The sequence below is a fragment of the Aquarana catesbeiana genome, linkage group LG01 (assembly GCF_042186555.1).
Source record: "Aquarana catesbeiana isolate 2022-GZ linkage group LG01, ASM4218655v1, whole genome shotgun sequence".
In the NCBI taxonomy this organism is placed as follows: Eukaryota; Metazoa; Chordata; class Amphibia; order Anura; family Ranidae; genus Aquarana; species Aquarana catesbeiana.
This window is the reverse complement of record NC_133324.1, coordinates 65465026-65482757: the sequence shown is the minus strand read 5'-3', so window position 1 is coordinate 65482757 and position 17732 is coordinate 65465026.

Below are 17732 nucleotides of genomic sequence, written 5' to 3'. Positions count from 1 at the left end.
CCTCGTACACACAATGCGATTGTTGGCAGGGGGTTGTCTGACAGACTGTTGTCTTAAAATCTGACCGTTAGTACGCTTCTTTTGCCAATTTTTGTCAAACTTTCGGCCAACGCATGTTGGATGGCAGGCTAGTATCAATACTCACCAAACATGAAAGTAGCAGAAGGGGCCCAAAGAGTGGTGCTTAAGAGCTGAAATTCCTTGTAGTACCTCCCTACGTTCGTGTTTGTTGCACGACAATTGTGTACCGTTAGTATGAAAGACAAGATCCTGGCACATGCCCTTTTGACAAGAATCACTCGGTTGGCCAACAATCACATCATGTGTACGAGGCTTTGGGGGGGGGTGGGGGAGATTAACTATAACTGGTCTCCCCGATTCCTCTTATATTCATGTGTATTGTAACCAATGTCTGTCTTAATTTTGTAAAGCGATGTGCTATATAAATCCTGTAAAATAAGTGCACACAGAATCTGGTGCATAGTAACCAATCCGCTTGTAGATTTTATCGTCCAAGCTGAAGCTTGTTACTTTGCATGTAGAAGCAAAGTACAGTGGAACCTCAGATTACGAGCATAGTCCGTTCCAGGAGTATGCTCGTAATCCAAAGCACTCGCATATCAAAGCGAGTTTTTTTCCCATTGTAGTCAATGGAAACGAAAATAATTATTTCCGCGTTGACTTCAATGGGATGCGGGGGGGTGGCATGCCGGAGAGCCTCGGAAACTGCCGAAAAGGCCCGAGCACACTTCAGCTGACCTCGGAAAGACTCCGTTCACGAGCCTTTATGAGGTCAGCCGAACTGTCCTCGTGCATTTCCGAACAGCGACGATGGTCTCCGACGCCCCCCCATCCCAGGCCAAAAGCGGTACTGCACACCGCTTTGGCCTGAATCCTGCTCGTTTTGCAAGACAACACTCGCAAACCGAGTTAGGATTTTTAGAAATACAGTGCTCGTTAACTGCGTTACTCGCAATCCGTTCCACTGTAATTGTAGAGTAGTTGGGAAATAAAGAGAACCTGTTACATTGCACTGAATTGGACACAGGGGCAGGCTTTATTTAAGGGCTTGTTTGCACCAGTGATCTGCCCCAAACCCCCACCCTATACCCATGCTGATTTTGTATGTTTGCCCACTGACGAAATGATCAGTCTAGACGTTTTAAAGGTGGGTTTATTTTAACAGTGAGAGACAGAATAAGGACAGAAATATCCAGAAAAATGCATTTCAAAAAAGTTATGAATTGATTTGCATTTTAATGAGGGAAATAAGTATTTGATCCCCTATCAATCTGGAAGATTTCTGGCTCCCAGGTGTCTGCTATACAGGTAATGAGCTGAGAATAGGAGCACTCTCAAAGGGAGTGCTCCTAATCTCAGCTTTTTACCTGTATAAAAGACACCTGTCCAAAGAAGCAATCAATCAGATTCCAATGGACTACAAGAACATCGCCAAGCAGCTTGGTGAGAGGGTGACAACAGTTGGTGCGATTATTTGCAAATGGAAGAAACACAAAATAACTCGCTCTCCTCCATCGGGCTGGGGCTCCATGCAAGATCTCACGGAGTTGCAATGATCATGAGAATGGTGAGGAATGAGCCCAGAACTACACGGGAGAATCTTGTCAATGATATCAAGGCAGCTGGGACCATAGTCACCAAGGAAACAATTTGTAACACGCTCTGCCATGAAGGACTGAAATCCTGCAGCGCCCGCAAGGTCCCTCTGCTCAAGAAAGCACATATACAGGCCCGTCTGATGTTTGCTAATGAACATCTGAATGATTCAGGAGAGAACTGGGTCAAAATTGTTGTGGTCAGATGAGACCAAAATCAAGCTCTTTGGCATCAACTCAACGTGTTTTGAGGAGGAGTGCTGCCTATGACCCCAAGAACACCATCCCCACTGCTAAACATGGAGGTAGAAACAATATGCTTTGGTGTTTTTTTTGCTGCGGGGACAGGACAACTTCACTGCATCAAAGGGATGATGGACCGGGCCATGTACCGTCAAATCTTGGGTGAGAACCTCCTTCCCTCAGCCAAGGCATTGAAAATGGGGCATGGATGGGTATTCCAGCATGACAATGATGCAAAACACATGGCTTAGGCAACAAAGTAGTGGCTCAAGAAGAAGCACATTAAGGTTCTGGAGTGGCCTAGCCAGTCTGCAGACCTTAATTCCATAGTAAATATGTGGAAGGAGCTGAAAGTTGCCAAACGTCCGCCTCAAAACCTTAATGACTTGGATTGGATCTGCAAAGAGGAGTGGGACAAAATCCCTCCTGAGATGTGTGCAAACCTGGTGGCCAACTACAAGAAACGTCTGACCTCTGTGATTGCCAACAAGGGTTTTGCCACCAAGTACTAAGTCCTGTTTTGCGAAGGGGTCAAATACTTATTTCGCTCATTAAAATGCAAATCAATTCATAACTTTTTTGAAATGTGTTTTTCTGGATTTTGTTTTTTTCGGTCTCACTGTTAAAATAAACCTACCATTAAAATCATAGACTGATCATTTTGTCAGTGGGCAAACATACAAAATCAGCAGGGGATCAAATACTTTTTTTTTCCCCCCCACTGTAGATGCAGGTTATTGCAAGGGCACATAGAAAATAGTGTTTTTCTGTGTGTCTTGTCTACAACACCTACAGCGGGGAAAATAATTATGAAGGGTCTATAATTTTTATCATCTGTGTATTTTAAATGATAGAGACAGAATATCAACTAAAAATCCAGAAAAAAAAAACACAAGATATAAATGTTATAAATTGAGCTGCAGTTCAATGAGTAAAATAAGTAGTTGATTCCTTACCAGCCAACAATAATTGTGGCTCCCACAGACTGGCTACAGTATATGCTCATGTGGTACACAGATTAGTCCTGTCAGTTAACAAGTTGTTGTTGGGAGCACCTTCTTTATGTGTATAAAAGACACCTGTCCACAGAATCTTTCTTCCAGTCAAACCTCACCATCATGGGCAATACCAAAGAGCTGTCAAAAGATATCAGAGGACAAGATTGTAGACCTGCACAAGTCTGGAATGGGCTACAAGACCATCAGCAAGAAGCTTGGTGAGAAGGAGAAAACTGTTGGAATGATTATTCGCTAATGGAAGAAATACAAAATCACCATCAATCGCCCTCGGTCTGGAGCTCCGTGCAAGGTTTTGCCTAATGGGGTAAGGATGATCATGAGAAAAGTGAGGGGTCAGCCCAGAACTACACGGGAGGAGCTTGTTGGGACCATAGTCGCCAAACAAATCATTGGTAACACAATACGCCACCATGGATTTAAATCCTGCAGTGCCCGCAAGGTCCCCCTCCTCAAGAAGGCACATGTACAGGCCCGTCTGAAGTTTGCCAATGAACATTTAAATGATTCAGAGAAGGATTGGGGGAAAGTGCTGTGGTCAGATGAGACCAAAGTTGAGCTCTTTGGCATTAACTTGATTCGCCGTGTTTGGAGGAAGGAAAATACTGACTATGACCCTAAGAACACCATCCCTACAGTCAAGCACGGAGGTTATGCTTCGGGGCTAAAGGTACATGCCGACTTTCTTTGCCGCGCCAAGGGCCCAATGGACGGGGCCATGTATTGTAAAATCTTGGATGAGAACCTTCTTTTTGTTTTGTTTTTTCTTCTTTTTTTATTTAATGGGCCCTTAGGGGCAGTTGGCTATAATGTGCTAGTATGCACGGCATATTTGCACATTATGACAGACTTTCCTCTCAAATGAAACCTTTCAGTGCTGCATTGTCGGTGGTTTGGTCTGATCAGCTGTGATGATGTCATCACAGCAAACAGGTGCTATAAATGTACGCTGAGCTGTGTGTGTGCGGCTCGGTGTACATTAACGCTGAAGGGCAGGGAGAAGCATTTATGACCAGAGAGACCAAAAGGGTCTCTGGTCAGAAAACCCCTGCCTGTCAATGTTTTTAGTTCAATATCCCTATTTTGTACACCACTGAGCAAACTGATGGCGCTATATAAATTTACTTTATAATAATAATGCAGATAAAGGCACTGCAACGTGCATGAAAATGCCTGCAAATGCATGTTACCTTAACCCCTAGGCACTGACGGTATGCAAATATGCGGCCTCTCTGTGCCAAGGCCCAGCTGCAGAGAGGCCACATATTTGCGTTCCAATTTGCAGACACAGCTGTGCGCTCCCAGTTACTGGTTGCTAACTAAAAGCTCCCATTCATGTGACCGGTAATCACATGGTCATATACCCGTTAAAGGGGTGGGAGGTGCCAGTGCAAAGAGCTTGACCTATATTTTCAGTGCAATTTTAGGTGCAGCGTGCTGTGAAAGAACCCTGGGGGGGGCAGTCCACCCAAAAGAAATTGAATTTATAGGTGGAGCCATGTGGCCTGAGGCAGGCCCTAGTTTCTCATATATGTTTCCTGGTGCATCATGGCAGTATACAATGGGTTGTGACTCCGCCCCCACAACCTGATAGGACTGGTTAACTATAAATCAAAGACAGACCCGGCTCACAGCATTCTCCATTTTTTTTTTTTTTTTCCCTCACCTGATCAGGACTGGAATCGTGAAGTATCCCTTACCATTTGTCGCCCCAGCCAGGTTAAGCCTCTCCTGGGTGGAAGTCCTTCCTGTACAGTCTCTAAATGAGCTATATGTTTGGAGCCCCATTCTGGTGGTCCTGGGGGGGCATATTGCAGCCTCTCCTGGGTGGAAATCCTTCCCCTACAGTCTCTAAATGAGCTTTATGGTTGAAGACCCATTCTGGTGGTGCAGGCTTCTCAAAGAAAGCTTTAAACAAGCTTTGATGTAAGTGACAGCGTTTCCCTTTGCTTTCCATGTGCTTTTTACTTCTTTTCTCTGTGTTATGGGCGTTTGCCATTTCCAAGATGGCGGCAGCAGTGCAAGTACACTCTGAGCATGAGAGGCAGGAAGTGATTTGGCCTCTGTGACCAGTTTCCTGGCTAGAGCTTTTCCAGGATGACGATCTGAGTATGCTCAGGCACTAAATATCATCACTAATGGCAAATGTGAGTTTTAAATGGTTTTATGGCATTTTTGGGCAACAAAGGGTGGAGCTCCCTACTCATGCATGCTGGATGCTTATGTGCTCATTATTTGCAGGTATGTTTTCCCTTTTTATATAATATATATATATATATATATATATATATATATATATATATATATATATATATATATATATATAATGTATATATATATATATATATAATCTTTTTATTATATACAGTTAGGTCTATATATATTTGGACACAGGCAGAATTTTAGTTTTTCCAGGTATTTACCAAAACATATTTAAGCTATAGTTATATAAAGGATATGGGCTGCAAGTGCACACTCTCAGGTTTAATTTGAGGGTATGTACATCCAAATCGGAGGAAGGCTTTAAGAAATACCCCCCCCCCCCCCCCTCTTTTTCAAGTGACCAAAAGATTGGACAATTGAATCAAAAGCTGTTTCCTGGCCAGGTGTGGGCTACTCCTTCGTTATTTCTTCATCAATTAAGCAGGTAAAAGGTCTAGAGTTGATTTTAAGCGTGGTATTTGCATTTGGAATCTATTGCTGTGAACCTACATCATGCGTTCAAAGGACCTGTTCATGCAAGTGAAACAGGCCATTGTAAGGCTTCAAAAATGAAACCAATCCATCAGAGAGATAGCAGCAACATTCTGAGGAAAGAACGCACTGGTGAGCTCAGCAACATAAAAGGGCCTGGATGTCCACGGAAGACAACAGTGCAGGATCCTCTCTATGGTAAAGAAAAACCCATTCACAACATCGAGACAAGTGAAGGACACTCTCTCCAGGAGATGGGTGTATCATTGTCAAAATCTACAATCAAGAGAAGACTTCACAAGAGCAAATACAGAGGGTTCACCACAAGGTGCAAACCATTCATAAGCCTGAAGAATAGAAAAGCCAGATTAGACTTTGCCAAAAAAAAAAACCTAAAAAAGCCAAACAAGTTCTGGAAAAGCATTCTTTGGATTGATGAAACTAAGATTAATCTGTAAAAACAGGGTGAACGATTATCTGCGCTAACTAAAATGGAAAAGGAGAAGAAGCCAGCACAGTTCGTTGATTCATCAAACAATAAAAATAAAAGTCCAGAATGCAGCGCTTCAATTTAACATTAATCGTATAACAGTTCAGTTATAGAAGAGATAGGTATAATGAGGGACCTCCACCGACTTCAATGTGCACAGAAAAGCACGCCACACCCAAGTGCTTTTCAATCTGCTTAGCAGAAGGATATGAAAAAATACGCAGTGTAATCATATATCACAGGGGACCAGATGAAGGTGTCACATTCCAAGCTTTGAAGAACGACCGTAAGGATTCCAAATTCACCAATCTCATGTAATCATCAGGACTCCCAGGAAGAGTTGAATAGAATATGCATTCACCAACAAGATGTTACCCAATAGAAGGAAAAGGCAATAATAGTGAAGCCCGTAAGGTAAAAAAAAACACAATCTTTTATTGTAGTAGTAGTTTTTTATTTTTTTACAATTTTGTACTGTGGGAGACCAGATATAGTGAATGCAGGCTCCTGGGTTTAGTAACACTTTAAGTGAAAAAATATTCCCCCTTAATTTGTGTGCTCCATTGCCATCGTGTTTGGTCATAATCTTTAACCACTTCAATACCGGGCACTTTCACCCCCTTCCTGCCCAGGCCAATTTTCAGCTTTCAGCTCTGACGCACTTTGAATGACAATTGCGCGGTCATGCTACACTGTACCCAAACACATTTTTTATCATTTTGTTCCTACTAATAAAGCTTTCTTTTGAAGGTATTTGATCACTGCTGGGGGTTTTATTTTTTGCGCAACAACAAAAAAAGACCGAAAATTTTGAATAAAAAAAAAAAAGCTTTTCTTTTGTTTCTGTTATAAAATTTTGTGAATAAGTAAGTTTTCTCCTCCACTGACGGCACTGATGAGGTGGCACCAATGAGGTTGCACTGATGATGTGACACTGATGGGCACTGATAGGCTGCACTAATAGGAACTGATGGCCACTGATAGGTGGCACTGGTATGCAGCACTGATGGGCATTGATAGGCGGCACTGATGGGCACTGATAGGTGGGACTGATGGGCACTGAAAGGCTGCACTGATAGGTACTTATGGGTGGCACTGATAGGTGGCATAGAAGGCACTGCTGCGCATCATTGATGAGGAGACATCTGGCAGGCATTAGTAGTGGGCACTGACTGACCATTTGTGGGTACCGATTGGCATATTTTGGACACTGTGTGATATACCTGGTCATCCATGTGTGGTGGGCATCCATGGTGGTCCTGTTGGCATCCCTGGTGGTCCAGTGTGGGCATTCGCAGGGGGGGGTTGTGCTGATAAACAATCAGCGCAGCCCCCCCCCCGTCAGGAGAGCCGCCAATCTCCTGTACTCGCATCTGTCAGACGCGAGTGAGGAAAAGCTAATAAACGGCTCTTCCTGTTTACACTGTGATCAGCCCTGATTGGACACGGCTGATCACGTGGTAAAGGGCCTCCGTCAGAGGCTCTTTACCGAGATCGGTGTGGCAGTGTGTCAGACTGACACACCAGACCACCGATCGCTGCGTGCCACCACGGGCGCATGCTGGCAGTTGTCCTGCTGAACGTCATATGACACCCAGTCAGGATAACTGAACCACCGCCTGGCCGTCATTTTGCTATAGGCCGGGCGTGAAGTGGTTAAAAGGCATTTATATATTTTAATCTGACGCCTGGCGATTGTGTCACAGAGCCGCAGAACGGGGAGATGCCTATGTAAACAAGGCATTTCTGCGAACTGCCTAGTGACATGACAGAGATCACTGCTCCCTGTCGTCGGGAGCAGTGATTGCTGTCATGTCAGTAGTAGCCCATCCCCCCCACAGTTAGAATCACTCCCTAGGACACACTTAACCCCTTCATTGCCCCCTAGTGTTTAACCCCTTCCCTACCAGTGTCATTTACACAGTAATCAATGCATTTTTATAGCACTGATCGCTGTATAAATGACAATGGTCCCAAAATAGTGTCAAAAGTGTCCGATGTGTCCGCCATAATGTCGCAGTCATGATAAAGATCGCCGCCATTACTAATAAAAAAAAAATTGATAATAAAAATGCCATAAAACTATCCCCTATTTTGTAGATGCTATAACTTTTGCGCAAACCAATCAATATACGCTTATTGCAAATTTTTTATTTTTTTTTACTAAAAATATGTAGAAGAATACGTATCGGCCTAAACTGAGGAAAGAATTTGTTTTTTATATATATTTTTGGGGGATATTTATTATAGCAAAAAGTAAACAATATTGCTTTTGTTTTTTCAAAATTGTCGCTCCTATTTTTGTTTATAGCGCAAAAAATAAAAACCGCAGAGGTGATCAAATACCACCAAAAGAAAGCTCTATTTGTGGGAAAAAAAAGGACGTCAATTTTGTTTGGGTGCAACATCGCACGACCGCGCAATTGTCAGCTAAAGCGACGCAGTGCCGAATCGCAAAAAGTGCTTTGGTCAGGAAGGGGGTAAAATCTTCTGGGGCTGAATTTCACTGCACACGGTTTCTCACAGTGTGCATGTTCCCAAGCATTACTGTCCCTGTCCCGCATTGCATTTCAGTTCTTGCAATCATGGAGGCTCAGTCTTGCATGCAAATGTAGCCTGCCTAGGAACGCCCAGTCCTCCAAACTGACACCCACCCATCTAGGGATTTTGATATTTGCATAACTCCTTCTAAGGCAGGGATATGCAATTAGCGGACCTCCAGCTGTTGCAAAACTACAAGTCCCATCATGCCTCTGCCTCTGGGTGTCATGCTTGTGGCTGTTAGTCTTGCTATGCCTCATGGGACTTGTAGTTCTGCAACAGCTGGAGGTCCCCTAATTGCATATCCCTGTTCTAAGGACTCTTGAGAAGAGTACTGGGTCAGGGTGCTGGGATGTTTTCAGGAAGCTTTGTGTAGCACCTTCCTGCTCCTCCAGCCATGATCTGCCTGTACTGCAGACAGAAGCAAACAGACCCAGTGATGTCACTGGATCTAAAATAAAGTGAATGAAAATGGAAAGGTTTTATTTAAAAGTGTCATTGGCATGCTGATATGGGGGGGTAGACATATTAAAGCCTTGTTTTTTGTTTTTTTTTAAACAAACATGTTATACTTACCTACTCTGTGCAGTTGGTTTTTCACAGAGCAGCCTGGATCCTCCTCTTCTCGTGTCCCACGCTAGCGCTCCTGGCCCCTCCCTCCTGCCGGGTGCCCCCACAACAAGCAGCTTGCTCCTGAGGGCACCCAAGTCGCGGCTGTGTGTGTCTATTCACACACAGCCACTGCTTGGCCCTGCCCCCTCCGTCACCTGATTGGCTCAGTGGCTGTGATTGACAGCAGCGGGAGGCATTGGCCAATCAGGAGTGCGAGTCCCTGGGGAGGCAAGGCTCTCATGGACATCGCTGGATCGAGATGGGGCTCAGGTAAGTATTAGGGGGGCTGCTGTACACAGAAGGTATTTTTACCTTCATGCATAGAATGCATGAAGGTAAAAACAAACCTTGCACCTTTACAACCACTTTAAACTTCGACTTAAAAAAATGGAAATGAAAGAATATGTAATGTTTTGTAGGCTTGACAAGTAATTGAAGATCCCCACATCAGGCTTGAACTTTGACACAGGTGAGCAGCACTTCCCCCGGAGGAATCGTATATGATCCAGCCAGGAAGTGAGAAGGCCTCTATCTGACTTGATGCAGCTTCTAATGCAGATTGTGAGAAGCTCACAGTGTGCAGTGAAATCAGAGGAAGCCATTCTAGTGCAGGAGAGGAGTCGGTACAAACTGTGCAAGACTGAAAGCAGATCTAAAGTTCAGATTTCGGTTGCCTGCCTTAGGAAATACGTGAACTTTCAGTAAACAGATCCTTGTTACAACTAGCTTCGGCAGTCGCTGGGATTGGAATGTATTTTCTGGCATAATGATCATACTCAATATGGATGCACATAGTTCCGGAACATTATATTTCCAGTACATTGAAGCATCATTTCAGTATTATCTGACTTTTTTTTTTTTTTTTTTTTTTATTATTATTGCAAATTATGTTTTCTCAGTAGGAAAGGTTGTTTGTGAAAATCTACATACTCATTGCAGAAAGACGGAAGAACTGTCCATGAGTCTGCAAAGCACTAAGTCCTGCCTAGCTGTAGGTTCACACCTGTGCGTTTTTTAGTGCATTTTGCAGTTTGCAGAAATGCACTACAATCCATTTAACATGGTTTCCTATGGTACACATTCACATCTATGTGTTTTTCAGCCGATGCGTTTTTGGAAAGGGTCAGGGACTTTTTTTTTTCCCACAGCAGATTGCTTTTGGCATGTAATAGACTTCAATGGACCCACACCAAAAACGCAAGTGTTGCGTTTTTTTATACATTTTGACATGCGTTTTGCTTGGGGGAGGGGGGTTCTCTTTAAAGCGGAGCTCCAGTCATTTTTGTGTCTATTAAAAGTCAGCAGCTACAAAAATTGTAGCTGCTGACTTTTAACAAACATACACTCACCTGTCCCAGAATCCAGCTATGTGCTCACCCGAGCCATCGCTTCTCTTCCCCTCCCCTGAGCCGGCATTTCAACTGTGGGCACCTGGCTGTGATAACTGCTAAAGCTGCAGATAGCTTCCATAACCCTGGTATTTTCTGAAACGACGGGCGGTCCTCTTTCAGATAAAAGTGGTCTCCGCGGCGCATTCACCACGAGATCACTTTTATCGGCAGCGGGAGAGGTGCCGCCCCTCCCCTCCTCCCACGACACTGCGGTCGTCTCCGCCACTTACCGGAGCCGCCGGTAGTGGCCGAAACAATCTGATTCTTTCCTCTCATTAGCATGAAGCCGAGTGAGGGAAAGATGGCCCCCACTCAGCTCCTAAAAATTGGATGACGGAAGCGACGTCAAACGTCACTTTCGCCCAATGGTCTTAAAGGGGAATTTTTTTATTTTTTTTTTTAAAAGACATTTATTTATTTAAAAAAAATAATTTATTGCTTTTTTTAGGTGTAAATGTGAGATCTGAGGTCTTTTTGACCCCAGATCCCACATTAAAGAGGTCCTGTCATGCTTTTTTTTTCTATTACAAGGGATGTGACAGTGTAAAAATAAAAAGTAAAATAAATAATAAAAAATGTTTTAAAGCTCCCCGTCCCGCTAAGCTTGCGTGCAGAAACGAACGCATACGTAAGTCGCGCCCGCATATGAAAACAGTGTTCAAACCACACTTGAGGTATGGCCGCGATCATTAGAGCAAGAGCAATAATTCTAGCAAAAGACCTCCTCTGTAACTCAAAACCGGTAACTTGTAGACATTTTTAAACTTCACCTATGGAGATTTTTAAGGGTCAAAGTTTGTCGCCATTCCACGGGCGGGCGCAATTTTGAAGCATGACATGTTGGGTATCAATTTATCATCTTTTCACAATGTAAAAAAAAAAAAAATTGGGCTAACTTTACTGTTGTCTTATTTTTTAATTAAAAAAAAGTGTATTTTTTTCCCAAAAATTGCGCTTGTAAGACCGCTGCGCAAATACAGTGTGATATAAAGTATTGCAACAACCGCCATTTTATTCTCTAGGGTGTCTAAAATATATATATATATATATATATATATATATATATATATATATATGTTTGGGGGTTCTAAGTAATTTTCTAGCAAAAAAAATGATTTTAACTTGTAAACAACCAGTTTGAAAAAAAAGGCCTGGTCCTTAAGTGGTTAAAGTGGAACTTCTCCTTCTGGATGGAGCTCCACTTTATTCACAGTTTACACTTTTTTTGGTGAATACCCCATACTGATTCACATGGGGCGGGATCTGGGAGCCCCCTATTAATGGAGACTTACAGATTCTGAATAAGCCCGCTCTGCTGGTAATGGGGGCTTCCAGATTGCGAATAAGCCCCCTGCCCGCGGATCGCCACAACCACTGGCCAGGGTTGTGGGGAAGAGGCCCTTGTCCCGATCAATATGCCCTCAACCCCCCCACCCCCCCATGCTGAGGGCAAGTGGCCTGGTATGGTTCAGGAGGGGGGGGGGGGTGCTCGCTCATCCCCTTTACTTTCCTGACTTGCTGGGCTCGGATAAGGGTCCGGTATGGATTTTTTTTTTTATTTTGTTGTGATCAAAATCCATACCAGACTCGAAGGGCATGGTATGGATTGGGGGGGGGACCCCATGACTTTTCTTTGCTGCGTTTTTTGTCTTGCCGCCAATTCTTGGTATAACATTCAGCTGTCAGCGGGGAAGCCCGCTGACAGCTGATGACTCATTGGTTGTTAAGGAGGTGGCGGCCAGCTTCCCAGCTTGCTCTTTAACAACCAGCTATACACAGGGTGTCGAAGAAAAAAACAAAAAAAAAGCATGTTCAAAAACGCAAAACGCGCCTGAAAACTGCATCAACCGCATAGATGTGAACCTAGGGTAAGTCCTCAATCTACCTGATATTTCATACCAAGACTTTTTTGTGTGCTGGCTTCTTACTTGTCTAAAGCTGTCGAAATGGTCATTTTTGTTTCAGATTAATCTGTCAGATAAAACAAAATTACCCAACCACTGTGGAATATTAGTGACAACCTGATCTTATAAAGTTTAAAGCATGTCTATTATTATGATTTATTATTCAACATTTATGTAGCGCCAACAGTTTGCACAGCGCTTTAGGAAGACAGTAGGGGTGCGCATCTTCACTGGTCTCACGATTCGATTACGATTATCCTGTCCACAATTCGATTTGATTCCGTGTTGCATCACGATTACTGCGCATGGTTTTTATCCAAAAATTCAAGTAGTCAGAAGAACTCCATTTTTTTATTTTCATTTTGGTAAACTGGTGACTCGCGCTTAACAAACTACAATGTGTATGGCTGGAAAGTGATCAAACCTCACTTTGAACCAAATACAAAAGGACATATGATGATATATGACAAACTGCAGTGTACAAAGCTGAAAAAGTGATCAGACCTCACTTTAAACCAAATGCAAAAAGACATATAATGATATATCCAAAAAATGTGCAGAAAAATAAATTAACATAAAAAACTGCAGTGCGTGATACAACAACATTTAAAAAAATTTGTGAATAATAGTCCATGTAAAAAACACCCAAGTGTGATGTAACAATCCAAGAAGGGTCCAGTTATATGGAATCATAGGTGTATGGGTCCACCACCATAAATAGAGTGCCTGGCCGCTTACCAGAAACCCATGACCCCCCCCCCCCCCCCCGTTACAGAGGGTCTGAGTGGGCTGTTATATCCTGCTATTCCAGACCACCAAGGAGTCAAGATGGGAGCTGGAATGGGACATCAGGAACTGTAGTGCAGATGGATGGATCCTCAGGGAAGAGGCTTAGCCCTCAGCAGAGTAGTATCATCATAAAAAGAGAAAAGGGGAGGGCTCCACTCACCAGTTTACCATTATTCATGTTGTGTGTTTGTGTCACATATAGGATTTCGCAGCATATGTTTTTATAATCTACTTATACTTTTTTGATGCGCAGTTATTTTCACGTTTCTTTTTTTTATTTTCATTTGCCCTTAGCGCAATATCCTATTTGGGGAGGGTAATTCTCATAACCATCCCAAAAGAGGGCTACAAGTTATTCACTTTCATTTCAGTACAGAGAACAAAGGGGCATTCTTTACATCTAGAGAAAAAACAGAAAGGCTTCTTTGGCATAAGAGCTGTGAAAATGCGGAATAGACTGACTCTGTCACAAACTAGTTCTGGGCTGCTCAGTAGATTGTTTTAACAAAGACCTGGAATGCATTCCTATCCTAAATGCATAAAATATAAGTGATGGTGACAGAGGGATGGTGGTGGGGGATGGGATCAGGCAGAGGGAGGGATTGTGGGATGGATGGGATCAGGGGCAGAGGGATGGATGGGATCAGTAGCAGAGGGATGGTGGGATGAATGGGATCAGAGGGATGGTGGGATGGAAGAGATCAGTGGCAGAGGGATGGTGGGATGGATGGGATCAGTGACAGAGGGATGGAAGAGATCAGTGGCAGAGGGATGGTGGGATGGAAGGGATCAGTGGCAGAGGGATGGAAAAGATCAGTGGCAGAGGGATGGATGGGATGGAAGAGATCAGTGGCAGAAGGATGGTGGGATGGAAAGGATCAGTGGCAGAGGGAAGGTGGGATGGAAGGGATCAGTGGCAGAGGGATGGTGGGATGGAAGGGATCAGTGGCAGAGGGATGGTGGGATGGAAGGGATCAGTGGCAGAGGGATGGATGGGATCAGGGAAAGTGGGATGGATGGGATCAGGGGAAGAGGGATGGATGGGATCAGGGAAAGAGGGATGGTGGGATGGAAGGAATCAGTGGCAGAGGGATGGATGGGATCAGGGGAAGTGGGATGGATGGGATCAGGGGAAGAGGGATGGAGGGGATTAGGGAAAGAGGGATGGTGGGATGAAAAAGATCAGTAGCAGAAGGATGGTGGGATCAGTGGCAGAGGTATTTTCTATACTTGGTAAAATTGGATGGGATCAGTGGCAGAGGGATGGTGGGATGGGTGGGATCAGTGGCAGAGGGATGGTGGGATGGATAGGATCAGGCAGAGAGATGGTGGTGGAGGGATGGTATCAGTGACACTGGTAGTCACCAGCTCTCAGTGACAGTCGATTCCCCCTCCTCCATGCTGCTCAGTGTGTCTTCTCCCTTCTGGTGCCTCCAGTGATGCCTCTCCTGATGTTGGGTCTCCTCGAGCTCCTCCCCCTTCACTCTACTGGCTGTTAGCTCATCAGCTGACTTTCTGCTTCAGTGTCCATCTATGTGGGCAGGAAAGGGGAGGGGCTTTATTCACCATACAGGCTCTGCTTCCGTGTTTTTCTAGGAATGGCAGAGCTCTGCACGGAGCGACAGATGCCGTCATCGGAGATCGATTCGGCCGACTGGCAGCATCGATGCAGAATCGCGAACGTCTGAATGGATGCTGCAATCATATTCAACACCGATAGAAGACAGCAGAGGTACAATACAATAAATTACAAGAGGGTTAGGAGGACCCTGCTCATAAGAGCTTACATTCTAATGTCGTGTACACATGCATGGACTTTTCGGCATCAAAGGTCAGACGGTCTTTCCGACGGACTTTCGAGGGACTTTTGATGGACTTACGAACAAACGAATGGACTTGCACACACACGATCACACCAAAGTCCGACGGATTCGTACGTGATGAGGTACACCGGACTAAAATAAGGAAGTTGATAGCCAATAGCTGCCCTAGCATCGTTTTTTGTCCGTCGGACTAGCATACAGACGAGCGGATTTCTGGGTCCGGCGGAGTTACGGCGTAAAGATTTGAAGCATGTTCCAAATCTAAAGTCTGTCTGATTTTCGACCGAAAAAGTCCGCTGCAGGTCCGATGAAACCCACACACGGTCGGATTGTCCAACGGATTCGTCACGTCGGACCAGTCCGGTCGAAAAATCCGCCCGTGTGTACGTGGCATAATAGTGTCTAAAAAGAAAAACATAATATTTAGTAGCTTACCAATTCTTAGATGTGATGACTGCATCTGTTTTTTTTCAGGTGCATTTTTCAAAACAATTTTAGCAAGTATAGAAAATACCTGTTGACATTACCAAAAATGATCTTGGCACTTCTTGCGAGCTAAAAAGAAAGCACACAACAAAGAGGTAAAAGCCTGAAAAGGGAAAACTACTGCAACCAATAGAAGCAGTACCACGTTGGTAGGATGTAAGGTGACAGTGTGTGTCTTTTCATACAGTGCCTTAACCCCTTGCCGACCGGCTCACGCCGATATATGTTGGCAGAATGGCACGTACAGGCATATTAACGTACCTGTACGTTGCCCTTTAAGACACGGCATTGTGGGCGCGCGCTCGGCGAGTGTGATCGCTGGTCCCGCGCATTCGATGTCCACGGGGATGCCCGTCTCACGGTGAGGAAGAACTGGGAAATGCTGATGTAGACAAGCATCTCCCCGTTCTGCCTAGTGACAGGACACTGATCACATCTCCCTGCGGTGATCAGTGTCGTGTCACACATAGCCCCTCCCCCCTACAGTTAGAGCACATCCCTAGGACACACTTAACTCCTGCAGCGCCCCCTACTGGTTAACCCCTTCACTGCCAGTCACATTTACACAGTAATCCGTGCATTTGTAATTGCATTGATTGCTGTATAAATGCCAATGGTCCCAAAATAGCGCCAAAAGTGTCCGATCTGTCCGCCCTAATTTCGCAGTCGCGATAAAAATCGCAGATCGCCGCCATTACTAGTAAAGAAAAAAAAAATTAATATAAATGCCATAAAACTATCTCCTACTTTGTAGATGCAATAACTCAAATCAATAAAGCTTTATTGTGATTTTTTTTTTTTTTTTTTACCAAAAATATGTAGAAGAATACGTATCGGCCTAAACTTTTTTTTTTTGTTTGTTTATAGTGCAAAAAATAAAAACCGCAGAGGTGATCAAATACCACCAAAAGAAAACTCTATTTGTGGGGAAAAAAGGATGTCAATTTTGTTTGGGAGCCATGTCGCACGACTGCGCAATTGCCAGTTAAAGCAGCGCAGTGCCGAATCGAAAAAAGTGCTCTGGTCTTTGGCCAGCCAAATGGTCCGGGGCTGAAGTGGTTAAAAAGTATTCATACCCCGTGAAACTTTCCACATTTTGTCATATTACAACCAAAATGTGAATGTATTATGTTTCGATTTTATGTGATAGACCAACACAAAGTGGCACATAATTGTGAAGTGGAAGGAAAATGATAAATGGTTTTCAAACTTTTTTACAAATAAATATGTGAAAAGTGCGAAGTGCATTTGTATTCAGCCCCCCTTTACTCCGATACCCCTAACTAAAATCTAGTGGAACCAATTGCCTTCAGAAGTTACCTAATTAGTAAATAGAGTCCACCTGTTCACAGGACAACTATTAGTCGTGCACTCCACAAATCTGGTCTTTATGGAAGAGTGGCAAGAAGAAAGTCATTACATAGCTACATAGTAGGTGAGGTTGAAAAAAGACACAAGTCCATCAAGTCCAACCTATGTGTGTGATTATGTGTCAGTATTACATTGTATATCCCTGTATGTTGTGGTCATTCAGGTGATTATCTAATAGTTTCTTGAAGCTATCAATGCTCCCCGCTGAGACCACCGCCTGTGGTTGGGAATTCCACACCCTTGACGCCCTTACAGTAAATAATTCTCTACACAGGTTAAGGTTAAACCTCTTTTCTTTTAATTTTAATGAGTGGCCACGAGTCTTATTAAACTCCCTTCCGTGAAAAAGTTTTATCCGTATTGTAGGGTCATCAGTACGGTATTTGTAAATTGAAATCATATCCCCTCTCAAGCGTCTCTTCTCCAGAGAGAATAAGTTCAGTGCTCACAACCTTTCCTCATAACTAAGATCCTCCAGACACTTTTAGTTTAGTTTAGTTTTTTTTTTTTTTTTTTTTTTTTTTTTTTTAGTTTTAAAATACAAAATGTATTTCAAACATGATACATGATGTACATGATAATTCTACTCAACATAAAATGTTTTACAAGACCAACAAATCCCAAACACAAAGTAAGCTGTTTTTTAAATGTAGCTGTGTATAGATGCCAATAGAATGGCCACACAACTCTTAAGTGCAACCAGGCTCTTAACAATATGACCATTTTAAAAGTGATAAAAGCCCATGTTGCACAATT